The 21,629-nt window shown below is 51.0% G+C and overlaps 1 long non-coding RNA gene across 1 annotated transcript; it reads left to right on the top strand.

Annotated features, from left to right (window-relative positions):
* The first annotated feature begins 5,079 nt into the window (after positions 1-5,079).
* On the top strand, positions 5,080-11,921 carry LOC146340977 (uncharacterized). Its single transcript, XR_014783803.1, has 5 exons — positions 5,080-5,151; positions 6,930-7,110; positions 8,924-9,535; positions 9,843-9,912; positions 11,730-11,921. It is a non-coding gene; the product is annotated as an uncharacterized LOC146340977 (long non-coding RNA).
* The last annotated feature ends 9,708 nt before the right edge of the window (positions 11,922-21,629 follow it).

Here is a 21,629-nt window from a genome sequence, read left to right as displayed (position 1 = left end):
TACGTAAATATTTACATAGCCCATCACAGCAAAAGACAGAGGCGCAAATGGCGTAGCGGCTGTGGTTAGTGCGCGTGTTTGTTTTTCCGTGATAGGCTATATAGATATTTACGTAGCCTATTACTGCCAAAAAACAGGAACGCAAATAGTAGGCACCATAGCCGCTGCCATTTCCATCCACAGGCTCCACACGGCATCTGCAAATGCACGTGGCCTGCGGCTCTGTGGAGTTGCTGCAGAGTGGAGCCGGCCGGGTTATGATTTCGGGGAGAGGTGCGGAGCGCCTCCCCACCCCCGTGAATCACCCCACCGAAAAGGTAAGTGACTTTCGTACATCCCTAATAAAGACTCCCAAGAAATTACTAATACTCAAAACTGCAGAATCTGTCCTGGCTCCACTTTTCATGTATATTTATTCTAGAACCATGGGCAGAACATTGACCAGGGCAGGTGGTTGGTCATCCATATGCCAACTGGAGGACATTACTCCAATGCAGGGATACTGCGGGTGCCCAACTGGGTCTGAGAGTCTGTTGTACTCCCCCTGCCCCACTCGCCCCCAACCTTGGCTTGGCGAGCCCCTGGGATGTGCCGGACCCATCTGCTTGTGCCCGGGGGCTTCCTGTTCTCCAAGCAAATTGCCATTTTAATGCAAGATGTGGGATCTAGTGTTTCGTATATGTAATGTTGCGCACAATGGTGGCTGGAAAGGGCCATTTCCACAACATTAGAGGCCTGTCCTGTTGTAGAAATGGCCCTTTACAGCCACCATTGTGCACAACACTAGATATATGGAAACTAGAGCCCCTGTCTTGCATCAAAATGGTGGCTCACATGGGGGAATGGGCAGCTGCAGGGCTCTCCTGGACCAGGGCTCAGGTGGCCAGGCTTGGGTGGGTGGGCAGCAGGGGCAGCGGCTCCTGTATCCAGCAAACTTGGACTCAGTGAGTCCATCCACCCCTAATCCAATGTCAAACAATTTCCCCCTTTTATCTAGGGATGTCAGAGATTTCCGCCACGGATCTCAGTGAAGCTGAATGCCAGTGCATTCGCCCCCCCCTGAAATCCATGGCGGAACGAAGCCCTCTCCCCCCAACCCCCAAAAGGCATGCAAAATGGAGCACTTACCTGCTGCCATCTGCACTGATTTGTGAATGGCGGCTGCCGTGCAGCTGCCATTCGCTTCTTCATCCTAGCCGTGATAGCTATCAAGGCTAATGCAGGGATGCCTTTTGAGTCCCTGCGTTATCCTGATGGCCAAAACTTAAACAAAAAATGATCAGAGGTGTACATTAAGTTTGAGAATGGCTATTTCCATCCCTGTCCTTGAGGGCTGAACAAGGCTCCACTTAATAAACATCGTGTCATGATTGCTATATTTCAATAGTTGTTGCTCATTCCAGATGCAGCTCGCTGTACCCCATGCCCAGAAGATCAACACCCAAACAAGAACCAAGACCAGTGTATCTCCAAGAAGATCCATTTCCTTTCCTATGAAGAGACACTGGGGCAAATTTTAGCTTCTCTAGCTCTTTTCCTCTCCTTGATCACATCTCTAGTACTGGCAACCTTCATTCAACACCGTAACACACCAATCGTCAAAGCCAACAACCGAGAGCTTGCTTATGTCCTCCTCATCTCCCTCCTGCTCTGCTTCCCCTGCTCCTTCCTGTTCATTGGCCAACCCACAAAGCTCACCTGCCTTCTGCAACAAAGTATTTTCAGCATCATCTTCTCTGTTGCGATTTCTTCCATTTTGGCAAAAACTGTCATGGTAGTTCTGGCCTTCATGGCCACCAAGCCAGGAAACATGGCCAGAAAACTCTTGGGGAGACAAGTGACAAACTCCATTGTCCTGGCCTGCCCCCTCATCCAAGCTGTGATCTGTGCTTTCTGGCTGATGACCTCACCACCATTCCTTAACGTAAACTTCCATTCCCTGCCTGGAGAGATCGTCGTGGAATGCAATGAAGGCTCAGTCACCATGTTTTACACTGTCTTGCGTTACATAGGTTTCCTCTCTCTTGTTAGCTTCATGGTGGCTTTCCTAGCAAGGAAACTGCCCGACAGCTTCAATGAAGCCCAGTTTATCACCTTCAGCATGCTGGTGCATTGCAGTGTTTGGGTCTCCTTTGTGCCCACCTACCTGAGCACCAAGGGGAAGTCCATGGTGGCTGTGGAAATCTTCTCCATCTTGGCCTCTGGGACTGGTCTCCTGGCTTGCATCTTCCTTCCCAAATGTTACATTATTCTCCTCAGGCCCAGTTTCAATTGTAAAGATCACCTAATAAGGAGAGGAAACTGTGATTTCAATACATTGTTAAAAAAAAACACTCCCTGCTAATTCATTTGCCCATCAATCACTCACAATTCAGCTACCTATTTGTTCTCACAGGATTTATTGTGATCCCAATTTCTTTTATTTTAAAATAAAACCACCTAGTTCACTTCTGTATTGCTGTATATTTTTATACTGACTGGGAGGAATGGTGTTTTGTCTGTTAGCTTAAAGTTCTGGAAGGCTTTAATCTTATCTATAGGGTTGGGGATGGTCTGAATAACCTTTGAGGGCACTTCACAGACCAAAGACTCTTAGCGCAAAGAGATTCAAACTCCCTCCCAACTGTGTAAGTCTTGGTTTTAAGATTTTAAGATTTCCTTAGGTAGAGTAGATGCCTGAAAGTAGGGATGTCAGAGAATTCCGCCACGGATCTCGGTGAGTGCATTCGGCCCCCTGAACTCCGTGGTGGAATGGCCTGCCACCCCCCTCCCCCGTGGATCCCTCCCGGGACGAGACTTACCTGGGGCAGATGTTCCAGGAGGCAGCGGCTCCGGCGGCGGCTCCAGCGGTAGCGGCTGTGGCGGCTGGTCTTCCGACCGGCTGCCGCCGCTGCCATTTGCAGTCTTGTCGTTTTTGTTTTACAAGATGTGATAGGCTACATAAAGATTTACGTAGACTATCATGGCTGGGTAAAAAACAACAAAAAAAAACCCCATCTACGGCTGCCACCATTTGCGTTCCTTATTTTTCGCCATCTTAGTCTACGAAAATAGTTACATAGGCTAAAACGGTGAATCAAAAAGGGACGCAAATAGCGCCTGCTACTCTATTTGCGTTCCCCTTTATTTTCGTCGTCATAGTCTACGTAAATATTTACGTAGACTAAGATGGCCAAAAATAAGGAATGCAAATGGCGGCGGCTGTAGCCGCCATTTGCAAATACAATTTTTTTTTTTATTTTACGCAGAGCCCTCCATGGCCGAAAATCCGGCTGCGGATGGCTCTGGCCTGGGCCTGGCCATCTGCTCTGCAGAGCTGCCGCGGAGCACTGCCGGCCGTGGAGGATTCCAGGGGGGGAGGAACAGATCACCTCCCCCCCGTTGAGGATTCCGGAGGGAGGGACAGAACACCTCCCCCCCATCAACATAATCTGCAGAAAGGTAAGTGACTTTTGTACATCCCTACCTGAAAGCAACCCCTCTTACTGACACAACAAGGGACAGATGATAGCCTGCAGCCTTCTGTTGGTGTGTTTCAGTGGGAGATGGGATGGGTCAAGACATTGTTGGTGGGCAGAGGTGGCATGACTTGTCTTTTCTTTCCCCTCACTGGACTCTTCTGGGGGAGGGTGACTGTTCTCTTTCTCTCTCCCTGAGGAATATCCTGATTGCGTTTGGCGTGAGAATAGAAACCAGCGAAGCTCCTGTGTGTCTTGGACAGTCTGTGCCATAAGTGGATCTGAAAAGGAGGTAGAGGGTTGTCTTTGCTCTCTGCAGTAAATCTTGTTGGACTCAGGGGTTCCCCTGGACATTGGAAGGGGAACAGGGCCCTGTTGGAGCACTAATGTTGTGGTTCATCACCTTATGCTCACCCTGTATTTAGGCAGAAATAACATGTCAATCACAGAGGTCTCCTTCTACGGAAAATGAACCATACCTAAGAGCTAGAACCCCTGAAATGTCTCATTGCTCAGAGTTGGGGTGGCTGCACATAAAAATGCTGCAGCCCAATTTATTACATGGATTAACCACTTGCTAGAATGTTTTTTTTTAATAGACATATTGTTAAAAGACAATTTAAGGCATTTGACTGAGTGGAATGTTTTCTTGTTTCTTTGTTGGTTTATTTCATGTTATGGGAACTGCATCCCAATTTGTTAAAGATGAATATTCAGCACCAGATATTTTAATGAACAAAGAACCAACAAGAAGACAGGATTGTCCCCTTTTACCATTGTTGGTTTCCCTGGGCATCAGACTACCTGCTATTGCAATCCGCCTCTAACCCCACATACACGGTACCAAGATAAATACGAGTCAGATAAAAGCCAAATTGTCTGCAGATCACGTTCTGACAGATCTGACCCAGCCAGACCGTTCTTCATCAAAATAGTTTGAGGAGATTTGAAAATACAGCTCGATCTTATATTATCAAATGAACAGATCAACAACAGAACTTATCTCTGTAAAGTGATAGGACTGTGAAGAGAACCGAATTCTATCGAATCAGGGTCCTCAAACTGCCACTCAAGAAGGCTTTCAGTACACAATTGCCAGGCCTCATTCACAGGGTTTGAGAAGGTTTTCAGACATCGCCATCTTCCACTTTTAATCCTCTTGTAGGGGTGTATGAAACCTTGCTTACCTGGCTCCGCCAGGCTCCGCAGGTGGGGGAAGTGCTCCGTCCCTCCCCCCGGAATCCTCGCTGGGGGGGAAGCGCTCCGTGCCTCCTCCTGGAATCCTGGCTGGCCGGCTCCGCTCCGCTGCCGGATATCTGGCCACTGGGCAGCCCCGCAGGGACGCAAATGGAGGCTGTCGTAGCCACCGTCATTTGCGTCCCTGTAGTGAGCCATGATAGGCTATGTAAATATTTACGTAGCCTATCACAGCAGGGGGAAAAAAACCTCAGCATACACAAATGGCGGTAGCCGCTGCCATTTGAGTAGGCTGGGGTTCCTTCCCCCAGCCGTGATAGTCTACGTAAATACTTACGTAGCCTATCACCGCCTCCACAGGGACGCAAATGGTGTCCCTGCATTATCCACGATAGGCTACGTAAGTATTTACGTAGCCTATCACGGTTGAAGAAGGAGGAAGTGAATGGTGGCTGCAGGACAGCCGCCATTCACACAGCAATGCAGATGGGAGCACGTAAGTGCTCCGTTTCGCGTGCCTTTCATGGGGTGGGGGCAGTGGACACTTCCTCCCGTGAGCCTTTCGTGGGTTGGGGGGCGGGGCCTTCGTTCCACGATGGTTTTCGGGGGGCTGAATGCTCTGGCATTCGGCCTCACCAAGATCTGTCACGGAATTCTCTGAAATCCGTATCCTCTTGTGTTTCCCAGCGCTGCGTCGGTCTTGTTTTTCCCTCCACAAAATCCCATTCTGGAGGAAAGAACCAAGTAGCTGCACAAGGCCTTTGGACTGATGGTGCCAGGAGCCGTCCATCTGGAGAGCACCCCCTCTCCTGACAGCGGGTGAAACCACTTCCTCTAACATGTGGGTGGTGGAGCAATGAGGGGCAGGTGGAGAACGGTGTGTCTGTGACAAACCCTCCACTGATGCAGATGCACAGTGTGCCCCAGAGCATCTTGCCTTTCTCGATGCCTTTCCATGTAGAATGGATCTTATGAGGAAAGTTACGACATCTGGGACTGTGTAGCTTTGAAAAAATGGTGAGTAAGGGGAGAAATGATAGAGGTGTACACAATGACGCATGATGTGGAGAATGTGGATAGTGAGATATTTCTCTCCCTCTCTCAAAATACTAGAACCCGGGGTCATCCTGTGAAGCTGATTGGTGGGAGATTCAGGATACATAGCCTTCTTCACACAGCACATCATTCAGCTATGGAATTCGCTAGCACAGGATGTAGCGATGGCCACCAAGTCGGATGGCTTTAAATGGTGGTTAGAGAAATTTCTGAAAGGAAGGCTATCAATGGCTACCAGTCTGGAGGGCTATGTGCTACCTCCAGAACCAGAGGCAGTGAGCCTATGTACACCAGTGGTTGGGAACATGGGCGGGAGGGTGCTGTTGCACTCCTGTCCTGTTTGTGGGTTCCTGGTTGACAGCTGGGTGGCCACTATGTGAACAGAATGCTGGACTAGATGAACTCTTAATCTGATCCAGTATGGCTCTTATGTTCTTATGATCTTATCTCTCTTCTTTGTCCTCCAATATGTGAACAACAGTTTAATCCCTTTTCTTGAATAGACTGACTGGTTTCAAACAAATTGTTTGAAACTTGGGGTTTTGAGGTGGAAGTTGTTGTTGTTGTCCAGTCGTTAAGTTGTTTCTGACGCTTCATGACCCCATGGACCATAGCACGCCAGGCCTTCCAGTCCTCCGCTCTCTCCCGGAGTGTGCCCAAGTCCATATTCATTGCATCGGTGATGCTATCTAGCCATCTCATCCTCTGCCATCCCCTTCTCCTTTTGCCTTCAATACAGGGATGCAAATGGCGATGGCTACGACAGCCGCCATTTGCACCCCTGCAGGGCTGCCCAGCAGCTGGATGTCCGACTGTGGGCGGCCGGAGCCAGCTGGCTGCTCCGCGGCTTGGCCGCAGAGTGGAGGCGGCTGAGCAGGATTCCGGGGGAGGGATGGAGCGCCTCCCCCCCGTCAAGGATTCCGGGGGGAGGGACGGAGCACTTCCCCCCACCTGCGGAACCCGGCGGAGCCAGGTAAACGGGGTTTCGTACACCCCTATATCTTTTAGCCTTGTGATACGTTCCATGGGGTTTTCATGGCAGGAATACTGGAGTGGGTTGCCATTTCCTTCTCCAGTGGACCACATTTTGTCAGAACTCTCCGCCATGACCTGACAATCTTGGGTGGCCCTGCACAGCATCGCTTATGGCTTCACTGAGTTACACAAGCCCCTTCGCCACAACAAGGCTGTGATCCATACCGTTAATTACTTACGTAGCCTATCACGGCTGGCCACCATGCAAATGGCGGCCGGCATAGCAGCGGCTGGAATTCTGGCTGCGGCCGGCCGTGGCCAGCGGCTCTGCAGAGTTGCCACGGAGTGGAGCTGGCCAGGGAGGATTCCAGTGTGAGTGGCGAATCGCCTCCCCTCCCACCGTGGGTGGCCCCAGCGGAATCAGGTAAGTGTTTCGTACACACCTAGGAACTAGTACTTCCCTGGATTTGGAAGCTATGCTTCTATTAATGCAGGCCAAAATAGCATTGGCCTTTTTTGCAGACACATCACATCATTCGCTCAACAATTCCAAGATCCTTCTCGCTCGTAGCATTTTTGAGCCATGTATTCCCCATCTTGTAAATGTGCATTTGGTTTCTTTTTCCTAGTTGCAGGACTTGGCATTTATCCCTATTAAATGTTGTGCTGTGGTTTTCTGCCCAGCGCTCCAGCCTATCAAGATCATTTTGAATGTTGTTTCTGTCTTCCAAGATATTAGCTATCCCGCCCAATTTTGTGTCATCTGCAAATCTGATCAGCATTCCCTGCATCCAAGTCATTAATAACCATGTTAAAGAGCACTGGGCCCAGGACTGAGCCCTGTGGTACCCCACTCATTACCTCTCCCCAGTTTGAGAAGCTCCCATTGATCAGCACTCTTTGACTCTGATAGTGTAACCAGCTGTGGATCCATCTGAATCATTGCTTCATCTAGCCCACTTTGAGCTAGTTTGCTCATCAGGAGATCATGGGGCACTTTGTCGAAGGCTTTGCTGAAGTCAAGGTATATGATGTCAACAGCATTCCCACGGTCTACAAGGGAGGTGACCTGACCAAAAAATGAGATCAGATTCATCTGGCTGGGTTTGTTCTTGACAAATCCATGTTGGCTTTGAGTAATCACTGCATTGTTTTCAAGGTGCTTACAGATGGATTACTTTATCATCTGCTCCAGAATTTTCCCTGGGATTGATGTCAGACTGACTGGTCTGTGGTTCCCAGGTACTGCCTTTTCACCCTTTTTGAAGATAGGGACAACATTAGCCCTCCTCCAGTCATCTGGCCCTTCAGCCATCCTCCATGATTTCTCAAAGAGAATAGACAGCGGTTCTGAGAGTTCTTCTGCCAGTTCCTTTATTACTCTAGGATGCAGTTCATCTGGCCCTGGAGATTTGAACTCATTCAAAGTCATTAGGTGTTCCCTGTCCATATGCCTAGCGATCTCAAGCTGCATTCCTGCCCCTTCAGCCTGTACTTCGCCTTTGCCTGGGGGGTCATAGACCCTCTTCTGGGAGAAGACTGAGCCAAAGTAGGAATTGAGCACCTCTGCCTTTTCTTTGTCATCTGTGGGGATATTGGAGAAATCCGCCACAGACTCCAGTGAGGAGTGCAGATAAAGTTTTCCTGGGGAGACTTCCGCGCCGCTCTCATCGCCGCGAATGCTGTCCCTTCTCCAAGAGTGCCCCTGTGTACTGTGCAAGGTGGCTGCATCTCCTCCTCACTGCCTTCCCCAGAGTTTTCTGGGTGTTATTCCCCCGCACACGAGGGGTGTATTTCCTCGCCCTCCCCGTGACCGTTGAGGCACACCCGTGGTTTTGAAAACAACGCGGGCTGAGCCGGCTGGTCTTGCGTTACGGGGATTGTGTGCTGAATGGCTGACCGGGCTGTGGAGGACACGTCACGTATCTGGGCACACGGCGCTGGGGGATGGCATTTTCCCTGGCGCCTGAGTCAGGGCAGCTTCCCCCACTTCTCCTCCCTGGAAAAGGCTGCAAAGCCCACCTGCTCCTCTGTCGTGTGACCCCACCTAGGCAGTGGGCTCGGTCTCACTTTCGCGGTCCACCATGAGAGGCCCCAGCCACTAATGGGGGGGGCTGGAGCTGCACGGAAGGGGCTCCAAATCCAGCCCGTGACATGCTGCCCTGTGATGCCCCCCTGGACTGTGACGACTATGGTGGCCAGTCCCCACTCTGATATTTACTTCCCCGTGTTCTTAGGCTCTTACAATGTGGAGCACCGGGTGACCCTTGACTGCAGGGAGATCCCACTGCTGCTGCTCGAAACCCCAACGCGTGCCATTCTTGGAAAGATCTGCTGCATCGGGGCCCCCTTCTTTCAACCATTCACGCCAACAGAGGATGGCGTCAACTAGCAAGTGACAGGGGTGTTTTGGAGGCACACGGAGATAGTGGACTTCCTGGACATTTGGGGGGAGCAGAAGATCCAGGAGCAGCTTTGTAGCAGCCACAGGCACCTGGACTTCTTTGAGGAGATCTCCAGGCAGGTGACTGAGCAGGGCCACCACCGTAGTGCCATTGAGTGCAGAGGGAAGACCAAGTCTATGTGCCAGGAGTACAGGAGGGTGGTTAACCGTAACTCCAGGTCAGGGAACAACACTACAACCTGCCTGTATTATGCGGAGCTCCACAGCATTCTCCGGGGGGATGCCACCATTTGCCCTAAGCCCGTGGCTGGAAGTTTGCTAATCACACGTGGCGCTGTGTGTGTGGATTCCCTGGAGACAGGCCCTCAGGAAGGACCACCATCGGAGATGTCCGAGGGATTGCAGGAAGAGGGGAATCACCTTCCCTTGGAGGCGCATGACGTGGGTAGGTGCTGGGGTGGTGTGCGCAGAGCATTGGCTGTCCTCCAGGGGCATGGCCACATACACCACTCTGCACGGTCCTGGGGTAGCCACACACATGCAGCCCCACAACCTACAACCATAGGCTGCACCATCGGCCACCCTGGACCGGACCCACCCGCATACTTGACATCACCACCTGGCTGTGGGTTGGGGAGAAGTCAGGGGGCATGTTGGGAGTGGGCCAGGAACCAAAAGGGGGGGTCTCTGGTTCCATCAATGGCTACATGCCCAAGGACACCGCAGCCAACATGAAACACATGTTTTTACAGGGCTGGTCAGCATGGAGCAGGACAGAGACGGGCCATCCTAGGAACAGCACGCCTCCTCCCGGGGGGAGTGGTGAGTTGGGGGGCGCACCCAAGCGTTTCCGTGCACTAGACGTCCACTGTGGGCAGTGGTTGAGGTGGCCACGCTCCGTTGCGTAGCGCCTCGAGCAGTTCCCATTAGGGGTGTACAAAACCCAGCTCACCTGGCTCCGCTGGGTTCCGCAGGTGGGGGGAGGCGCTCCGTCCCTCCCCCCCGAATCCTTGAAGGGGGGGAGGTGCTCCATGCCTCCCCCTGGAATCCTGCTCAGCCGGCTCCACTCCGCGGCCAAGCTGCGGAGCCACCAGCTGGCTCCAGCTGGCCGCAGCCGAACATCCGGCCCACTGGGAAGCCCTGCAGGGATGCAAATGGCGGCTGTTGTAGCCACCACCATTTGCGTCCCTGTATTGAGCCGTGATAGGCTACATAAATATTTATGTAGCCTATCATGGCAGGGGGAAAAACCCCAGCGTACGCAAATGGCGGTAGCCGGCGCCATTTGCATATGCTGGGGTTTCCCCCCTCCACCATGATAGGCTACGTAAATACTTAGGTAGCCTATCACGGCCTCTGCAGGGATGCAAATGGCGTCCCTGCGTTAGCCATGATAGGCTATTTAAGTATTTACATAGCCTATCATGGCTGAAGAAGGAGGAAGTGAATGGTGGCTGCAGGATGGCTGCCATTCGCAAAGCAGCGCGGACGGGAGCAGGTAAGTGCTCTGTTTTGCGCACCTTTCGTGGGGTAGGGATGGCGGGGACTTCCTCATGGACAACGCTGGGGCCGACTGCGGTCTTCCTTCACCACCGGGTAGGGTGGGTAGCTAGCAGGAACTCTGAAAGTTTGAGCGAGCTCTACCTGCCCGGGGTCCTAAGCAGGGGGGAATCTTCCCCCCTGCTCTCCACTCAGAAATTTGCCTGCATCACCACCTGCAACACCTCTCACATCCCCGGGCTTTACCTGGGGCGGGGATGGCTGTTGGCGGGATACAAGCATGCGTTGGGCGAGAAGCCTTTCACACGCAACTCCCTTGCGCAGCCATCATTTTATGTTGGCCACCAGAGGCTACACTGCGCTGCATCCTTAACCCCTTTCAAATCTCTCTGACTGAGCATCTAGTAACCAACAGGCAGGCCACTTTATCCCCTGCTACGCACCTGTCACAGATCAAAAGTAGAAAGAGCCATAGAGCGGCCAACGAGATTGCTGAACGCATCATGCGTCATGCTACTGAGGAGAATGATCGTGTCCTGGCAGTCATGGAAGGAGATGCGGACGTTTTTAGGGAATATGTGAGAAGATCTGCTCTGGACGAGGTGGCGGCAAGCAGGGATAGGAGGGCACTCATCGCCTCCATAGATGCCCATGTGGTCATTCTCCGGGCCATGCTAGATAAGATGCCCCATCAACGCTCAGGGCGGGAAACTTTGACCACGAGGGAGGAGGGAGTGCAGCGTGGGCATACCCAAGAAGATCTGGGACCAGCCCCATGCTTGCACACCCGGGGACACCCCGAGTCCCAAGAACCTGACCGCAGCCCGATGAGCCCAGGGGTGGCCACCACGGGAAGTTCCTTCCAGCCGGGTGCAGAAGTTCTCTCCCCATGAACATCTACACCAAGGCATGTTGTGGGTGCTCAGATAAGGCCTGCATGGCTGCACAAGCACCCCCTACAATTCTTCCCATGAGAGACTCCCCGGGAAAGTTCCATGCTTCCCACCTCTGTTCAGGCCACCACCCAATTTTCGGATGTGATTGCCCCAGGTGGTGACCCATCCTACCGTCTCCCACCATTGTTTGCCCCATTCCATGTTCCGCCCCTATGTTGTGATTATGTTTTCTTTGTGGTTCAGGGGAATGCTGAGACAGAAGTTGTCTGAAGCTGGCTTGAATTGCATCTTGGATGGCGGGATAGGCTCTGCGCTGGAGAGAGGCCCCAGCGAGACTCAATTGGCCAAAGAGAAGTCCCCCGCACTGCTCTGAAGGACCCTGTTCAAGCATCTCCCCTGTGTGTTCCCCATCATCCCAAAAGTAAAGTTCCCCAGAAAGAAAACCCATCTCTCCCACAATTTGTGCGACGTGATGAAAGCAGTGGGGCACCACAATAGCGGGTGTACGAAAAATATTTATTTAAGTGCTGGTGTGGGAAAGAAGGGCTATTTACAGAGGAAGCAACCCCCCCCCCGCTGCTACCAACCCAACCCTAATGTTGACTCCCCCTTCCCCGAGCCTCCTCCTGACAGCTTCCCTTGGCGTCCCATGCTTCCTTCTCCAGGCGGGACAGCCGCGTCTGCATCTTGCCCACTGAAAAAAGGGAGAAATCCCGATCAGGTCCTCCATGGAGAACCATCAGTGTACTGCCCAAACACAGAAGCCACCAGCCAGAGGTACTCACTGGTCTTCTTCATGGACCCCACGAGGCAGAGGACACCTCCGAGCACGGTGGTGGTTGTCCCGACTGTGCTGCAGATGCTCCGCTGGGCCCCGCAACCGCAGCCCCTGCAGATAGTGGGGCAGGCTGCCCCACCGCCCTCCACATGGCTGCACCTGTGGTGGGGGAAGGGAAAATGGCATGAGTGCGGCTCTAGTGATAGGATGCCCGCACAGGGCGTGATACAACACCAGTGGGTGGCTCTTGGCGGAATTTGGCATGTGAGCGGAGCAGGGAGACAGCGTAGAAACACACACAGGATGGTGGCCTCACCATGAGGCGGGCCAGGAACCCGTTCACCTGTTATGCTCATTCCTGTGGCATGTGGCAAGGGGCTGCTCCTGGGCAGCTGGGTGTTGCCCCACATGAATTCCACTGTCCGTGTGGCATCAGTGGCTGGGGACTGCTCCAGGAGCGTGGTCCCCCAGGCAAGGCCATGCTGGGAAGAGATTCGCTGGTGCTCTTGTCAGGCTTACCTGCTGGCCTCTTGGTGGCTGTGACCTGACCCGCGGTAGCTGCTGCAGGGGCAGCTTGGCTCCCACTCCACATCACCCCCCCTTGGCCTGGTGTCCCCGGGCAGAGGCCCCCCCTAGTGGAGACAGAACAGTGGAGGCTTCCATCCGGGCTGTGGCAGAGTGGGGTGCACCGCCAGGTCAGCACAGGACAGGGGGTGCCACTGTGTCAAATGTGGGCAAGGGGGGTTTTATAGCACCATGCCCGGCTAGAGTCAGCCCCGTGGCTTAACCCAGGCCATCATTGCCCTGCCTGGGCTCATCGCCAACCCTTCCCCTGGGATGACCACGACCCACTCCTTCCGGGACACCCATCTGCAAAACATTCCATAGGTGCAGCCCCAAAGACAAAGTTGCAGAAACAACCCATGGCTGACCTGCACTGCGCCTCTCGGCAGGGCTTGGCTGCCTGGCGCACACCCATATCGCATGCAGCTCCCTATAGTAGGCAGCTCTGCTGCAGGAGGAGGCGGCCCTGAGTGCTGCTCCAGGGCCTCGAAAAAAATGGGCCTTCAAGGCCTCAAACTCTGTGCAGGCCTGTGGGGCAGTGCAAGAGAACCCCGCCTGTGAGAGCCCCTCGAAAGTGCCTTGTAGACCACCTCATTCCCATGCGTGGAGCTTCTCATCACTGGCCCTGAAGCAGCAGCTGCAGCATCAGCTGCACCTCCCTCTCCTGCCAATACTCCAACCGCCTCGGTGCCATTTTGCTGGCAGGAGAATGACAGTGGGGCAGTTCTGACAAGAGCATAGAGCAGTCCTCCTCCCCTGTTTCCACACAGCGCCACCTGCTGATGAAGCTCCGAATCTCTGATTCTTCGACGATCCCGGTAGCGAGGGGGGGGAGCTGCTGTCTCTTACACCACGAAGGAGAGACGGGCGGGGAGTCAGTTATGGTTCTTAGAACAGTTTTAATCATAGAAAAAACTTGAGCCAAAGGTCGATATCGCCACCTCAGCACATTCCATGCTAATGAGCTCTGGTACCATTTATCTTATCAGATCCTAGGATGTGCCTGAGGCTATGTTCATGCCAAACTTAGGGATGTCAGGGAATTCCGCCACAGACTGAAATGGGATTATTGATGTACAAAAGTGACTTACCTTTCGCGATTATGTTGATGGAGGGGGGGAGGCATTCTGTCCCTCCCCCCGGAATCCTCGAACGGCTGGCTGTGCTCCGCGGCAGCTCCGCGGAGCAGCCGGCCATGCCCAGCCCGGCCAGGCCAGAGCCGTCCACTGCCGGATTTCTGGCTGCGGAGGGCTCTGGGTAAAAAACAAACAAACACAACCTTGTACGCAAATGGCGGCGGCTACGGCCGCCACCATTTGCATTCCTTATTTTTGGCCATCTTAATCTATGTAAATATTTACGTAGACTATAATGGCAAAAATTAAGGGGAACACAAATAGCGTAGTGGGCGCTATTTGCATCCTTTTTCATTCACCGTTTTAGCCTACATAAATCTTTACGTAGGCTAAAACAGCGAATCAAAATGGGAAGGAAATAGCACCCGCTACGCTATTTGCGTTCCCCTTTATTTTCGCTGTCATAGTCTACGTAAATATTTACGTCGATTAAGATGGTAAAAAGAAGGAACGCTAATGGTGGCGGCCATAGCCGCCGCCATTTGTGTAGGCATTTTTTTTAAAAACCCACCCCCAACCATGATAGGCTACATAAAGATTTACGTAGCCTATCACATCTTTTTTTTTCCCCACAAGCCTGGAAATAGCGGCGGCGGCGGCCGGTCAGAAGATCCGCCCCAGGTAAGTCTCATCCCGGGGGGGATCTGCGGGGGGGTGGGGGGGTGGCAGGCCATTCCACCACAGATTTCGGGGGGCTGAATGCACTGGCATTCAGCCTCACCGAGATCTGTGGCGGAAGTCTCTGACATCCCTAAATGGGATCGAATTCCCTTCAGTCTGTGCCATGGAATCCTCTGCGGAATGGTACCACAAGGTCCTGCGGAGCCAGCAGTCATGTGGCTTTTTTTTGGTCATCCGCACAGAGTCGCGAAATTTTTGTAAATAAAAATGCAAGGTAGTATACTGCAATAATAAATATGTAAGTTTTTTTTAAAAAAAAATGAATTGTGCTCACCGCCTTGTTTGTGGGCGTTCTTTTTCAATTGAAATCCTCCTTCTCCGTTTACTTTCAGCCAAAACACTTCCTCCTCCTTGGGGCTTCCCAAAACAACGCTGCCCTAGGTGTGCCTGAGTGATGCACTCTTGGTTTAAAGCAACGCTGTTGGAAAGAAAGAAAGAAAAAACCTTTTAAAATGACCATGCTGGTCTGGAGCCCTGCATGAGTATGATTCCCCCGGCTAGGCTTTCTATTTCCACATCCAGCCTTGTTGGTGACGTTGTGAGGCTAAAATGGAGAGGCGAACCAACTCTGTGCATGTCTACTCAGAAGTAAGTCTTACTGAGTTCAATGCAACTTACTCCTACACATGTCAGCACCCCACTTGCCTCCAGCTCAGCTTTGTATTTCCACATCCAGCTCATTATCAAACCTCCTGTTAGTTATCTCAGAAGACCATTGGGTAAATGGGGGGGGGTTTCCAGGGAACAGCTGGATGGAGGGAGATTACACACACACACACACACACACACACACACATACACACACACACACACACAAAGAATATAGTTCTTCATATTCCCTGGTATGTTTATTCCTCATTTTGTCCATTCCCTGAGCATGTGCAGAGTATGCTTTTTATTTAAACAAAGAGGAGGTTGCTGATCTTTCCCTTCATGCTGCATTTGTACTAGGGATGTACCAATTGTGGTCATACCATTCCGCTTGACTTCCACAGTTGGCGTCCTCTGTCCCATCCCGCTGTCCGCAAATCCCCGAAATACTGTGTTTTTTTTCCCCGCCTCGAAAGTTATGTAAAGAAAATCGCAGCAAACGTCGAAAAATCCTCCACGCCCAACAGCCGCCCGTCCCGTCCCGCCATTCTGCGAAAGACTATTCGTCGCAAATATTTATGTAGTTTCCGTCGGCCAGAATTGACCCTATGTAACTTCCGCCGCACTCTCCCTTGTTGTGATTGCTTACGTATTTCCTCCCTAGGGGGGAATCCCCCCGTAGCTTCCGCCGCACTCCCGCCATTGTTGGGATTGCCTTGGCCAGAACGTTCCCACTATTTTCGTAATTATTTACGCATTTTTTTTTCATTGCCGACCGGAATGTTTCCCGCCCTCTGTGTGATCCCCCGCTGTCTTGTTTTCTCGGACAGGGACAGGGACTGTGATTTTATTAATTTCTGTGTATTTGTGCTTCATGATCCTCGCGTTTACTGGTCTTGTTAACCTAACCGCCTCACAAATAATAAAAAAAATGGGGCTGCAGCTCCACTTCCGCAAAATCTGTCATCAACTTCCTGCTAACTTCCTGAATGTCATCTGCATTTGCGCTTGCGTCTGCATGGTGAGTTGTGGGTGGAGTTCTGTTCTGTGGTGGTGGTGGTGTGTCAGTGGTGGTGCTTAGTGGATTTCCTTGTATCAGTGTTGTTTGTGCATTCAGGTGGTTTTGTCTGGTCTGTGTGTGTGTGTATAGTTGTGCATTGTGGTGTTTTTGTCCAGTGTGGTCTGTGTGTGTGTCATTAAGTGGTGGTTGTGCATGGCTGTCTGGTGTGTGTGTGTGTGTGTGTGTAGTTGTGCATTGTTGTGTTTTTGTCCGGTTTGGTCTGTGTGTGTGTAGTTAAGTGGTGGTTAGGGATGTCGGAGAATTTCTCCATGAATCTCCGGGAGGCCGAATGCCAATGCATTCGGCCTCCCGAAATTGGTGCGGAAATTCTCCGACACCCTCCCGGGATGGGACTTACCTCGTGCGAATGTCCCTTGCGGTGGCGGGTCCTGGTGGCAGTGCGGTGGCGGCCGGTCGGAAGACCGGCCGCCGCCGCCACCATTTCCAAGTAAAGTAAAAAAAAAGAAAAAAAAAGTGATAGGCTATGTAAAGATTTACGTAGCCTATCATGGCTAGATTTTCAAAGTCAGCCGTGATAGGCTACATAAATCTTTACGTAGCCTATCATGGCTGACTTTGAAGAAAAAAAAAAGCAGGACGCAAATGGCGGCGCCCATGGGCGCCGCCATTTGCATTCCTTATTTGGGCATGGGTAGTCTATGTAAAGATTTACGTAGACTACAGCGAAAATAAGGGCAATGCAATAGTGAAAATAAGGGCAACACAATAGCGAAATAGCGAAATAAGGGAAACCTATTGCGTTGCCCTTATTTTCGCCATAGTCTACGTAAATCTTTACATTGCCTATCACGTTTTGTTTTGTTTTTTTACTTTACTTTTTTCTTTTGCGGCCAGGGAGACGGGGTGCTCTCCCCCGGCCAGAATTTCGGCGGGGAGGGACGGGGTGCCTCCCTCCAGCCAAAATTTCGGCAGGGAGGGACGGGGCACCGCCCCCCCGCCAAGAATTTCAGGGGGAGAAACGGAGCACCTCCCCCCCACCGGGAAGCAAGCTGCGGGACCAGGTAAGGGACTTTCGTCCATCGCTAGTTGTGAGGTGTGTGGAGCGGTGCTCTGTTGGGCACCGGAGAAAAGTTCCAGAGGGGAAGCCATTTTGCTGCTACAGATGTGACCGTTGTCCAGAAGGGACAATTTCTACCTCGACGGGTACCTCCGAATTTGAGAGCCATATAAAAGTGCGGATCATACTGGGGTAAGAGTGAAGAGGGGACAGGGGGAGGTCATAGACAAGGGGACGTGTACCATTTGCCCTAGGAATATTTTCTCTATAAATACCATTTTGGAGGGTGTACCTCTGTTATTTACTTCTGTTCAAAGTATTCATGACTTCCAAAAGAAATCTATTCAAATAATAAAATAAGGACTCCCAGGAAATTAGTAATACTCAAAACTACAGAATCTGTCCTGGCTCCACTTTTCATGTATGTTTTTTTTAGAACCATGTTCCCAACCGCGGATGTTTTGGCATCATACCTGAAGTGTTTGGGGGAGAACATTGACTAGGGCAGGTGGTTGGTCATCCTTATGTCAAGTGGAGGATGTTACTCCAATGCAGGGATACTGCAGGTGCCCAACTGATTCTGAGAGTCTGTTGTACTCCCCCCACCCAAACTCCCCTCCAAACCCAGGTTGGCGAGCCCCTAGGACGTGGCGGACCTATCTGATTGTGCCCGGGACCTCTTGTCCTCCAAGTGAACTGCCATTTTAGTGTAGGATGTGGGCTGCAGTCTTTCGTATACCTAATGTTGCACACAACCATGGCAGGAAAGGGCCATTTCCAACATTAGATGCCTGTCATGTTGTGGAAATAGCCCTTTACAGCCACCGTTGTGCACAACACTAGATATATGGAAACTAGAGCCCCCGTCTTGCATCAAAATGGTGGTTCACATTGGGGACTCGGCAGCAAAATATCTAAGAAGAAGACAAGTTCACAGGACAGGATGATATACAAGGAACCTTTCAAGATCACTATGAATTCTGTTCCTGTCTTCCAGGGCATTAGCTATCCAGCCCAATTTTGTGTCGTCTGCAAATGTGATCAGCATTCCCTGTACTTCCTCCTCCAAGTCATTAATGACAATGTTGAAGAGCACTGGGCCCAGGACAGAGCCCTGCGGTATCCCACTCATTACCTCTTACCAGTTGGAGAGGGTCCCATTGATAAGCACTCTTTGAGTCCGATCCTGTAGCCAACTGTGGATCCACTGGACAGTTGTTTCATCTAGCCTTAGGGAAGTCAGAGAATTCCATGATGGATCTCGGTGAGGCCGAATGCCAGTGCATTCAGCCCCCCGAAATCCATCGCGGAATGGCCTGCCACCCCCCCCGCCCCCCGCGGATCCCCCCCGGGACGAGACTAACCTGGGGCAGATAATCTGGATGGCGGTGGGCGCAGTGGCGGCTTTGGCGGTGGTGGCGGCGGCGGCCGGTCTTCCGACCGGCTGCCACCATTTGCAGTCTGTTTGTTTTTCAACGTAGATGTGATAGGCTATGTAAAGACTTACATAGTCTAGGTTTTTTTAAAAAAATGAATGTGTACGCAAATGGCGGCGGCTATTAGGGATGTACGAAAGTCACTTACCTGTTTGCGGATTATGCTGATGCTGGGGGGGAGGCGCTCCGTCCCTCCCCCCGAAATTCTGGCCGGGGGGGAGGCGCTCTGTCCCTCCCCCCCCCTGAATCCTGGCCGGCCGGCTCCTGGCCGTTTGCGTCCCTGCAGTCAGCCATGATAGGCTACGTAAATGTTTAAAAATTTACGTAGATTAAATTAATTAAAATTTAATTTGATTAAATCTGATTAAATTTAATCAGATTAAAAAATTTAATCTGATTAAAAAAAAACAAAAAAACCCGTGCGTATGCAAATGGCGGTGCTCATGGGCACCGCCATTTGCGTTCCTTATTTTGGCACATCTTAGTCTATGTAAACATTTACGTAGATTACAGCGAAAATAAGGGGAACACAAATAGCGTAGATGCTACTCTATTTGTGTTCCCCTTATTTTCGCTGTAGTCTACGTAAATGTTTACATAGACTAAGACGTGCCAAAATGAGGAACGCAAATGTCGGCGCCCATGGGCACTGCCATTTGTGTACATGCTTTTTTTTGTTTTTTGTTTACTCAGCCATGATAGGTTACGTAAACATTTACGTAGCCTATCACCGTGTTTTTTAAAATTTAGCTGTGATAGGCTATGTAAATCTTTATGTAGCCAATCACATTTTTTTTTTTTTTAAACTTGGAAATGGCTGGAGCCGCCACCACTAGAAAGATGCATTCCCCTTTCTTTTCTTCATCTTAGTCTATGTAAATATTGACGTAGACTAAGAGAGCGAAAAATAAGGAATTCAAATGGAGGCAGCCGTAGCCACTGCCATTTGCATATGCATTTCGTTTGTTTTTTTAACACAGATGTGATAGGCTACGTAAGTCTTTATGTAGCCTCTCATGGCTGAATACAGGGACGCAAATGGCGGCGGCTACGGCAGCCACCATTTGCATCCCTGCAGGCTGCCTAGCAGCCGGATGTCCAGCTGTGGGCAGCTGGAGCCGGCCGGCGGCTCCGCAGCTTGGCTGCGGAGCTGAGCCGGCTGGTCGAGGATTCCAGGGGGAGGGACGGAGCACCTCCCCCCTGCCGCGAATGAATCCACGAAATGGTAAGTGACTTTCGTACATCCCTATCTAGCCTACTTTTAGCTAGTTTGCTAATCAGGCTATCATGGGGCATTTTGTCGAAAGCTTTGCTGAAGTCGAGGTATATGATGTCCACAGCATTCCCACAGTCCACAAGGGAGGTTACCGGATCAAAAAATGAGATCAGATTCATCTGGCAGGATTTGTTCTTGACAAATCCATGTTGGCTTCAAGTAATCACTGCATTGTTTTCAAGGTTCTTACAGATGGATTGCTTTAGCATCTGCTCCAGAATTTTCCCAGGGATTGATGTGAGGCTGACTGGTCTGTAGTTCCCATGATGTTGGATACTTGCGATGTTTGAATTCATGCATGCAGAAGCTCTTGTATTTAGTGCTGTTTACCTTTGGAGTAAAAAGACAAAAGAAGACAAATTCTTGTCTGAGATGTTTCTTAAGAAATAGAATCCTGTATCACCCATCTTGCGAGTGAGGGATTAAGCTTGCTCTAAGATGGTTTTGAGAGCATTCCCTGTATGTATGGTTCACCCGGTAACACAGCATTGCCTTCATACTGGTAACATATCTTGAGATAACCTCGGAACCAGGGCATATGCCACAGAACCGGGGGTGTGAGATGGGGTGGGATCATATGGGGAGAAAAAGTAGCATTTTGTACCGTTTCTGTTTCTAGTATTCTGATGGCCAAAGCTTAAACACAAAATGATCAAAGGTGTAAAGTAAGGTAGAGAATGGCTATTTCCATCCCTGTCTTTGAGGACTGAACAAGACTCCATATAATGAACATCCTGTCATGATTGCGATATTTCAATCGTTGTTGCTCATTCCAGATGCAGCTCGCTGTGCCCCGTGCCCAGAAGATCAACACCCAAACAAGAACCAAGACCAGTGTATCTCCAAGAAGATCCACTTCCTTTCCTATGAAGAGACACTGGGGCAAATCTTAGCTTCTCTAGCTCTTTTCCTCTCCTTGATCACATCTCTAGTACTGGCAACCTTCATTCAACACCGTAACACACCAATCATCAAAAGCCAACAACCGAGAGCTCACTTATGTCCTCCTCATCTCCCTCCTGCTCTGCTTCCCCTGCTCCTTCCTGTTCATTGGCCAACCCACAAAGCTCACCTGTCTTCTGCGACAAAGTGTTTTCAGCATCATCTTCTCTGTTGCGATTTCTTCCGTTTTGGCAAAAACTGGCAAAAACTGACATTTTGAGACAACTGATGAACTCCATTGTCCCGGCCTGCCCCCTCATTCAAGCTGTGATCTGCACTTTCTGGCTGATGACCTCTCCACCATTCCTAAATGTCAACTTCCATTCCCTGCCTGGAGAGAACATCGTGGAATGCAATGAAGACTCAGTCACCATGTTTCACACCGTCTTGGGTTACATGGGTTTCCAGTCTCTTGTTAGCTTCATGGTGGCTTTCCTAGCAAGGAAACTGCCCGACAGCTTCAATGAAGCCCAGTTTATCACCTTCAGCATGCTGGGGTTTTGCAGTGTTTGGGTCTCCTTTGTGCCCGCCTACCTGAGCACCAAGGGGAAGTCCATGGTGGCTGTGGAAATCTTCTCCATCTTGGCCTCCGGGACTGGTCTCCTCAGTTGCATCTTCCTTCCCAAATGCTACATTACTCTCCTGAGGCCCAGTCTCAATT

This window comes from Heloderma suspectum, chromosome 6 (genome assembly GCF_057233095.1).
Source record: "Heloderma suspectum isolate Gila_16-S chromosome 6, 16-S_ref, whole genome shotgun sequence".
In the NCBI taxonomy this organism is placed as follows: domain Eukaryota; kingdom Metazoa; phylum Chordata; class Lepidosauria; order Squamata; family Helodermatidae; genus Heloderma; species Heloderma suspectum.
Note: the sequence above shows the minus strand (reverse complement) of the source record. Positions and strands in the feature narration are given on the sequence as shown.